This window comes from Hyaena hyaena, unplaced genomic scaffold (genome assembly GCF_003009895.1).
Source record: "Hyaena hyaena isolate Hyena2069 unplaced genomic scaffold, ASM300989v1 scaffold_658, whole genome shotgun sequence".
Taxonomy (NCBI): domain Eukaryota; kingdom Metazoa; phylum Chordata; class Mammalia; order Carnivora; family Hyaenidae; genus Hyaena; species Hyaena hyaena.
Window position 1 is genome coordinate 718,887 of NW_024081288.1, and position 9,821 is coordinate 728,707.

Sequence of the window (9,821 nt, forward strand, 5' to 3'; positions counted from 1 at the left end):
CCGTCACATTTATCTGCCATTGATCCTCTTGCATGAGTTTTTAATTTTTTTAAGTGTTTATTTATTTTTGCCTTTCTTTTAAATAATAGTAGTCTGCCCCAGCAGACTTTAGCTTTGTTGAGCTGCCCATGAATCGGGTCCAGTTATCCTCAGGAATCTTGAAGTACCAAGGCAAATGCCATATGCAAAACCGCAGCAAAGATTATGGCCCTAGAGGTGACTGATGTTTGTGACAGGCTCCGGTCCACATAATTATCAGCTACTGACACTTGTAGTTCAAGAGGTTTATTAGTCCTGACTGGCGTAAGCAGGGTATTTTTTTTTTTATATTTTTAAATTTTATTTCACTTTATTATTATTATTATTTCTAGTACTATTATTTTAAAGAAAGGCAGACTGCCACGTGCAGTGCCTCATTTGGATGGGTCTGGAGTCTCGGAAGCTTGACTGCCCTACGTTCTCCTGCAAATGGACCTTGAGAGCTTATTTGGAGGTTTTAGCAGGAGAGCGCAGCTGCTCATACACCCTTGACCAAAGAACGGTCCTCCTCTATCCGGAAAGGTCGTCCTCTTTGACCGAGCATACAGGTTTGGGAGGGACACACATGGAGTCGCGATGGAGGAAGGGGACACCTGCTTAGGCAACCAGATCAGCCAGATCAACCCTGGCGATCGATGGGGTGACAGACGTGCCCTCACATCCTGGATATTTTTTAAAGCACTTCCATCTCTATCAGGTTATTGTTTAATACAATGTTCAGCCACCCCTTCACCATCTTGTGTTACTTCAGGTAGCCCTGTATGATCGGCCTGGGTGTTTCTCCACTGGAAACAGCCCTCACCATCAGAATAAGTATTACTCCTACTTAACGCTTCTGTTACTCCAGTACTGCCAGGAGCATCTGTTTCAACCATTTAGGCCTGTGTCCATCAAGTAAGACACGGCACAGTTTGAATAAGTATCAGCTGTGGTGAGTTCCCAGTGATAACCTGAAAGGGTGTCACAGATCTGATATTGATCTATTAGAAGAGAGTGGGGGTAATGAGGACTTTTTGGTAACAAGACTTTGCCAGAAGTTATAAGCCTGGTATGCAGGAGTGGTTTCTTATTAGATACATAGAGTCCTCTACTTTGTAGGAGACTGTAGGCTGTGTTCTTTGGCTTCCAGAGGGACTGAGGCTTGTAAATTCACCCATGTGTATCCAAAAAACCTTTACTTGGCAATCAGGACTCTGGATTTTGTTGGAGTTGATCGGCTACCCCTGCTGGTGAAGGCGAGATGACATTAGAGTCAAGGCCGGTGAGACTAAGGCTTTTGGCTTGCCAACCAATAGAACATCTTCAGTATAGTGAAAGCTTTGGACGTCAGAGGGTAGAGATACTTGCATGAAATCTTGACTCACATTGGTGACAAATTGTGGAGCGAGATTTCCCCATGAGTGCTTTCTGCATTGTGGCAGTGCCCCGAAAAGAGAAAGAGAATGCACTGCCGGATCCCAGAGGGTCTGCTCATATCTCCTAACTTGGCCCGCATGGCCTCTATGTCTTTTCTCCAAAAGGCAGTGTGACGTTACTGGCCCCACATTGAGTTCCAATTTGTCGAGTGGCCAAGCAGCCCCTAAGCACCTTCACAGGTAAGTCAGCTTGTCAGAGCTCCATAGGCACAGACGGTAAGGAGAAAGTGAACCGTAAGGATTTACTGTTTACAGAGCCAATAAAAGCAAGGTCAGTACCGTGTCACTCCCCATGTGCCCAGTCCCGCAGGATGACACTGAACCAGAGGAGCCAGATGACAGAAAGCATGCATGGTGGGTCACTCTGTCATTCAGAGCCCTCCTATAAACCACAACCAAGCAGTTTTACAGACTGACACAGAGGTCTGCAACTATACCCTAAGGGGGGCATCAAAGCAGAAAGTTCCGCGCCTCACCTGAACCTGACTGCGAGAAAATACGGTTTCTGGGAGATGAGGGGGGTGGGGGCGATGAGAAATGGCCATGCGACAGCTCCACACGAAACCATAACGTTCCAGGGGAGGATCACAGGGTGTTCTGCCAGGACTTGGGTGACTGCGGTCAAAACTTGACTACGTGACCTATGTGGAGAAAAACAAGATGGCCACGGTGCCATTTTGAAGCTGTTCATTAACAATTTAGAAAGGACCACGCAGGCCCAGTGGCTTAGAATCTTATAAGCGTTTCATAGGAACTGACAGTCTAGGTGTGAATAATTAGTGGCTAGAGAATTTTAAGTGGTACCATTAGTTGCAAGTTTGTCTTATTAAATATTGGTTCATATGGTTCAAATAGAAAATATTTGGGGCACCTGGGGGGCTCAGTCGGTTAAGTGTCTGACTTCACCTTGGGTCATGATCTTGCAGTTTGTGAGTTCAAGCCCTGCGTCGGGCTCTGTGCTGGCAGCTCAGAGCCTGGAGCCTGCTTCGGATTCTGTGTCTCCCTCTCTCTCTCTGCTCATGCTCTCTCTGTCAAAAATAATAAATGAAACATTTAAAAAAATATATTTTGTTAAAAATATTAGAACACAAAGATAAATATTTTCTTACTAGTCATGTGCCATTATTCTAACTTGGTAACTGACCTAATAAAAATGTAGAAGCAAATATATAAAATCAGAATTAGAAGCTAAATAAGGGCTCCACATTTAGCTCCAGTTTTACTGATGAGAGAATAAGGCTAAGACAGTCTTTATGCTTATGGGCAGAATAATCTTACGCATTTATATTTAAAGGTCCTTTGGGGCACCCAGGTGGTGATTAAGCATCTGACTCTTGATCTCAGCTCAGGTTTTTAAAAAAAAAAATTTTAAGGTTTTTATTTTATTTTTGAAAGAGAGAGACTGAGTGCAAGCGGGGGAGGGGCAGAGAGAGAGGGTCCTTTCCATTCTGACATTTATTCTTTGTACAATTGCTTTGTCTTCATAGGCACTTTTTGTAAACCCTCCAATGGTATAAATAAAACAGCTTTCTGTTGCCATAGACATATATTTAAATCAACGTTACTGTTCAAACATTTAAATTTCTTTTAACACATGGTTACCTGTTAATTTCTTCTATATTCTTCTAGGCAGGGTAAATTGAGAGTCTTCTCAGGTTTTAAATTAAAGTAGATTCAAAAATACTTTGCACTGGGGCACCTGGGTGGCTCAGTCGGTTAAGTGTCTGCCTCTTGATTTCAGCCCAGGTCATGATCACACGGTTTGTGAGATCGAGCCCTGCGTCAGGCTCTGTGCTGACAGCGTGAAGCCTGCCTGGGATTCTGTCTCTCCCTCTCTCTCTCTCTCTAAGTAAATAAATGAATAAACTTTAAAAAATTAAAGAAAAGAGACTAGTGCACAATCCAGTCAGGGCGGCTAAAGGTGATCCCAAGAAACCAAAGGGCAAGGTGTCTGCTTATGCTTTCTTTGTGCAGACGTGCAGAGAGGAACATAAGACGAAAAATCAGAGGTCCCTGTAAATTTTGCAGAATTTTCCAAGAAGGGCTCTGAGAGGTGGAAGACAATGTCTGGGAAAGAGATGCCTCAAGTTGATGAAATGGCAAAGGCAGATTAAGTGCGCCATGATCGGGAAGTGAAGGATCATGGACCAGCTAAGAGAGGCAAGAAGAAGGACCCTAATGGCCCCCAAAGGCCACCGTCTGGATTCTTCCTGTTCTGTTCGGAATTCAGCCCCAAGATCAAATCTACAAACCCTGGTATCTCCACCGGAGATGTGGCAAAGAAGCTGAGTGAGATGTGGAATAACTTGGTGACAGTGAAAAGCCCCCTTACAACAATAAGGCCTCGAAGCCGAAGGAGAAATACGAGAAGGATGTCGCTGACATCTGATGGGAAGTTTGATGGTGCGAGCGGTCCTGCTAAAGTTGCCCAGAAAAAGGTGGAAGAGGAAGATGAAGAAGAGGAGGAAGATGTGGAGGAGGGAGAGATGTCTCCTCATGAGACCCTTAGAGTAGGGAGCACCATCACTGATACCCCTCTTAGTTGAGATGTGTCTGTGCCCTCGTTAGGTTTAATCACACAGTTGGGTCATGGTCATAGTGTAGTCTCTTCAAAGTGCTCTAGAAATTGTCAGTGGTTTACACGAAGCGGCCATGGGTGTCCGGAGCACCCTGAAACCGCATCAACGTTGTATGTGTTTCCGAAAAGTTTTTAAATGAAGAGGCTCCCGTGTGCTCCTAGCTCTGTGCACTTTGCTGTTGGTGTGACAAGTCATTTAAACATGTTTCTGGCATTTTCTTTTTTCAGTGTGCAAGGTGGTGTTAACTCTATGCTTATGGGCTAGAAATCCTGAGTTCCCAAGTGTTCATATCTATAGTTTGCAGATAGTGACCTAGCATTCTGCTGCCATTCTTAGCTTTGGAAAAGGGGGGGCGGTCAACTGACAGGAGAAAGGCTTGGATCTTTTTTAGTTCAGTGCGATAGCTTTAAACTCTTTGCTTTGAAACAAACTATAGAACTCTCCATTGTCTTCAAAGCGAAAAGCCACTGCGTCAATGAACGTTCAAGAACCTTCTGTGCGAAACACAACTTGCAACGTTCTGTTATGTTTTTGTACGTTTAGAAGGCTGAAATGTTTTTGAAGTGAAATAAACAGTATTACACTTAAAAAAATTTTTTTAAATTAAAATTAAAAAAATTACTTTGTATTCCTGGCAGTATTTCCGTGAAGCGAGATTTCTTTTTTTTTTAATTTAGTTTATTTATTTTTGAGAGAGAGAAGGGGGGGTGGAAGAGCAGAGAGAGAGACCGAATCCAAAGCAGGCTCCAGGCTCTGAGCCAGCTGTCAGCACAGAGCCCGACACAGGGCTCAAACCCAGCACCGTGAGATCATGACCTGAGCCAAAGTCAGACACTTAACCGACAGAACCATCCAGGTGCCCCTTTGAAGTGAAATCTCTTGTAAGGATACATCAGAAAGCAGAAGGAAGGTAAATGTTATGGGAGTAAATGGGAAGAATGAGAGAAGGTAGAGGTAAAAAGAAAAAAAGAAGAAATGTGTTTCATTTCTTTATATTTGGGAAGGAATATGCCAATTTTTTAAGACTTTATTGTTTTTTGTTTTTAAGATTTTATTTTTAAGTAATCTGTACACCCAACGTGAGGCCCAAGCTTACAACCCTGAGGTCAAGAGTCGTATGCTCCACCAACTGGGCCAGCCAGGTGGCCCTAGACTTTACAATTTCCAAAAAATGTTAGGACAATTAATCTATATGAATCTTAAACTTTGTAGTTTCCAATAATGAAATCACCATTGGAAAAATTACAAGACTCAGGAAGGAAAAAATGATTTTAATTGAAAATTTTATTCCTAGATAACAGAGTTGCCTGTAAAATTGTTGTCTAATGCTGGAGACCTTTCTAGAGATAATATCATGCTTGGTGTGCATTCATTACAGGCATTTTTTCTTTTGGCCATAAGAGGTTATTAATCCTTCTACCCACCCACCCCCCTTTTTTTTGAGAGAGAGAGAGAAAGAGAGAACCGGGGAGAGGGGCAGAGGGAAAGAGAGAGAGTCTCAAGCAGACTCCATGCCCAGTGTGGAGCCCAAGTCAGGGCTTAATCCCAGAACCCTGGGATCGTGACCTGAGCCGAAATTAAGAGTTAGATGCTCAACCAACTGAGCCATCCAGGAGATCCTAAATCACTTTTTTTAAAAAGTTTATTTTGAGAGAGAGAGGGAGAAAGAGAGCATGAGTGGGGGAGGAGCAGAGAGAGAGAGAGAGAGAGAGAGAGAGAACATGAGACCGAGGCAGAGAGAGAGAGAGGGAGAGAGAGAATCCCAATCAGGCTCCGTGCTGTCAGTGCAGAGCCTGACATGGGGCTCGAACTCACATACTGTGAGATCGTGACCTGAGCTGAAGTCAGGTCCTTAACCCCCTGAGCCACCCAGGCGCCCCAGCATTTGTGCATTTTCCTAATAAAAACATCAGTGAAAGGTTTAAAAATCAACGGAAAGAATAAAATATGAAGGGAGAAATATCATGGAAAAGTATGCATTATTGCAGGTAAACCTAACCAAGCACAAGCTCTGACTAGTTCTTGGTGTTCTTTCAAAGGCTCTTTCCTTTGCCTTCAAGCTTTGTCCTCAGTCAACATTTCTTCGCATTCCCCATGCTCTGTAGTCATCTCGTTTCCATGCCTTCAGTCGCCGTGTTAACAGAGTGCTCCCATGTTGCTGTTCCATCCTTTTCTCCTTGAACTTGAAACAAGCATTTTGAAAGAGTTCTTTGAAAGAGTTTTCTTTAAATGTTGATTTATTTTTTTTAAAGACAGAGAGAGCGAGCGTGCGCGCAAGTGGGTGGGGGAGGGGCAGAGAGAGAGAGGGAGACACAGAATCCGAAGCAGGCTCCAGGCTCGGAGCTGTCAGCGCAGAGCGCAAACCGGGGCTCGAACTCACGAACCACGAGATGGTGGCCTGAGCTGAAGTCGGACACTTAACCGACTGAGCCCCCTAGGCGCCCCCAGACCCAGTGTGTTATACACGGCCTTCATTCTCACAAATCTAGCATTCAGCCAGAAGGTAAACTTCTCACGCCACTCACTCATAGCCCTGCTGGAGAGTATCAGCCGCAACACTGACCCCGCCAAGCCTCAGGCTCTACAAGGAGGCCCAGGCCTCACAGGGACCTGAGTGTGATGATGCCTACAGAGAAGATGCGCTGCGCGTGTGTCCCTGCCCCTGAGGTCTGATTCCCCGTCACCTTATTGACATCTTTCCTTCCAATCCACCCCCTCCCCCCACTCACTTCCTTAAGTCATACTGGTCTTTTTGCCATGGATGGGCCCCTACTACCCGGTGTCCACTTCAAGCCTCGTGTTTCCTTCTCCTTCTCCTCAGTACAGTCTTCCTCTAGGTGCCCACGCGGCTCGCTGCTTCCCCTGCTTTGCTCAAAGGTCACCTTTGCGGAGAGGCCTTCCTTGATCTTCTATTCCCAAGTCAGAAAACCATCATCTTGAATTTAAAAAAAAAAAAAAATATATATATATATATATATATATATATATATATATAAAATAAATAGGGGGCGCCTGGGTGGCTCAGTCAGTTAAGTGTCCGACTTTGGCTCAGGTCATGATCTCACAGTTTGTGAGTTCGAGCCCGGCGTCAGGCTCTGTGCTGACAGCTCGGAGCCTGGAGCCTGGAGCCTGCTTTAGATTCTGTGTCTCCCTCTCTCTCAGTCCCTGGCCAACGGAGAGACTTGGTGGAAAGTACCACACTGAGACTAACTTTTACCATTCAAGGCAAGGGTGGGTCTGAGAACGGAGGCAAGTGAGAAACTCCCATTGGTGTGGGGACTCATAGTTGGTTGAAGTGCTCAAGTTTGGGCTTGGTGATCAGTTTGGGAACCGACGTTGCACATAGGCCTGGGATTTACAGCGTTGTTTGGCATAAAGCAAACTCAAGTTCCCAGGCTGGAACTTAGCTGTAGTGAAAGTCCTAGCAACAAGCCAGCCCCTTAGCTACAGGGAAGGCACTAGGAATTCTGGCCTGGGACCTCCCCTTGAAGTGTTTGGCAAGTCTCACTGAGGCCTGGACATCGTGCTCAAAGATTGGAATGCTTGGCAGGGAATGGGTGTCATGGAGACTAGAGCTGGCACCAAGGCCTAGCATGGTGGGGTGAGGAAGACCGGATTTAGACACAGAGGGGGAGGAGGAGTTTGCTTAAGTTGAAGTGGGCATGGCTAAATGTGACCACCTCTCTGGAGGGCTGACGTAATTCAAGATGGCTGCACCCAAGTAGAGGCCACAGTGTAGGTGCAGCCTGTTTCCTTGAAGTTTAACAGATAAGGATGCTCTATGGTGCACAGCAGAGCTAAGGGGCCTGCTATGTTGGTTTAAAGCACCCCGCTCCAAACTTAAATCCTCAGTGTACACTCTAGAAAACTGTCTGCTTCCCAGATGGAGCCTAAGGGGATTAAGATTGTTGGGTTAGGTTGGGCCACCTGGGTGGCTCAGTCGGTTGAGCGTCCAACTTGGGCTCAGGTCATGATCCCACGGTTTGCGAGTTCGAGCCCTGTGTTGGGCTCTGTGCTGACAGCTCAGAGCTTGGAGCCTGATTCATATCTGTGTGTCTCTCTCTCCCCCTCCCCCACTCACACTCTGTCTCTCTCTCTCTCTCTCTCTCAAGCTAAATAAACATAAATTAAAAAAAAAATCTGAATAATGACACAGTGCCTTCTCAGCACTTGACATGTGTCCATTTATTCTTTAAAGAACAGTATCAGATAGGGGCACCTGGGTGGCTTAGTCGGTTAAGCGTCCGACTTTCGCTTAGGTCATGATCTCACGGTTCGTGGGTTCGAGCCCCGCGTCGGGCTCTGTGCTGACTGCCAGCTCAGAGCCTGGAGCCTGTTTCAGAGTCTGTGTCTCCCTCTCTCTCTGACTCTCCCCTGCTCACGCTGTCTCTCTCTCTCTCCTAGAAATAAATAAAAATTAAAAAAAAAAAACAAAGTGATAAAGACTTACATGTGTATATTCTTCAAAGAGCTTTCTCCCATTCTGTGGGCTGTCTTTCCATCCTCTTCATAGGGTTCTTTGATTCACAAGCTTTTCATTTTGACGAAGTTCAATGTATCTCTTCTTNTTTCAGAGTCTGTCACTCCCTCTCTCTCTGACCCTCCCCTGCTCATGCTGTCTCTCTCTCTCTCCTAGAAATAAATAAAACATTAAAAAAAAATTAAAAAAAAAAAAAAGAACAGTATCAGATAGTGGCTATTAGTATCCCCAGTTTACAAGAGAGGAAACTGAAGCCCACTTAGTATATGCCCCACACTTTCTCTGAACAGGAGGGCAAAATAATGTAATATTAATATATCACCTCAGCAAAAATTGGGAAGAATGATAATATCCTCTGCTAGATGAATGAGGGTGGGGGGCTCAGACATTTGCTGGCAGAGATAGGAATTTTAACCCTGATTTGCAAAGGCAAAAACATACCTTTCAATTTAAAACTTCCCGAGATACACCTGAGGATGTTTGTGGCAGGATGAGTAAGTTCTGGAAGATCCACTCCACGGAACGGTATGTAATTTTTTAAAAAAGAAACGAGTTAGAGGGGCACCTGGGTGTGTCAGTTGGTTAAGCATCCAACTTTTTGTTTCGGCTGAGATCGTGATCTAATGGTTCATGGGTTCAAGCCTCACATTAGACTCTGTGCTGACAGAGCAGAGCCTGCTTGGGATTCTCTCTCTCCCTCTCTCTCTGTCTCTCTGTCTCTCTCTCCCTCTCTCAAAATAAATAAACATTTAAAAAAAGAATGAGTTAGAGCTATACCAGCTGACTTGAAGAAAATTTCAAGATGTGAGTGAGAAAAGCCACCTGCAGAGAAGGGCATGCGATGCGATCTCATCTTTGTAAAACAAGCAATAACAAAAAACCAAAAAACCAGTTCTGATATTTACTGGCTGTGTGTCCTTGAGAAATGTACTCGGCTTCCCTGTTTATCAGCACCATGGAGATAAAAGCAGTATGGGGTTTTTGTGAGGTCTGATGCTTTGCAGGCAATGTTCAATAAATGTCAGCAATATTTAGAGAAAGGAATGGAAAACACACACACTGGGTTGCAGATACTGGTTACCAAGGGAAAGGAGGAAAATTTTTTTCAAGCTAAAATAGATATGAAAAAAATCACTATAATAGCATAACTATTATGATCCAATTTGGTAGAACTGAGAGTGTGGTGTGTGTGTGTGTGTGTGTGTGTGTGCACGCACACACGCTTATATAGTGTTTATTGTATAATGATGGATTTCAGATAATTAATAATTTTCCCTTATGTATTTGAATTTCTTTTTTTTTATTTTT

The 9,821-nt window shown here is 44.5% G+C and overlaps 1 pseudogene; it reads left to right on the top strand.

The window, feature by feature from the left end:
- The first annotated feature begins 615 nt into the window (after positions 1-615).
- Positions 616-4,000, top strand: LOC120219867 (annotated as a pseudogene).
- Positions 4,001-9,821: the final 5,821 nt, after the last annotated feature.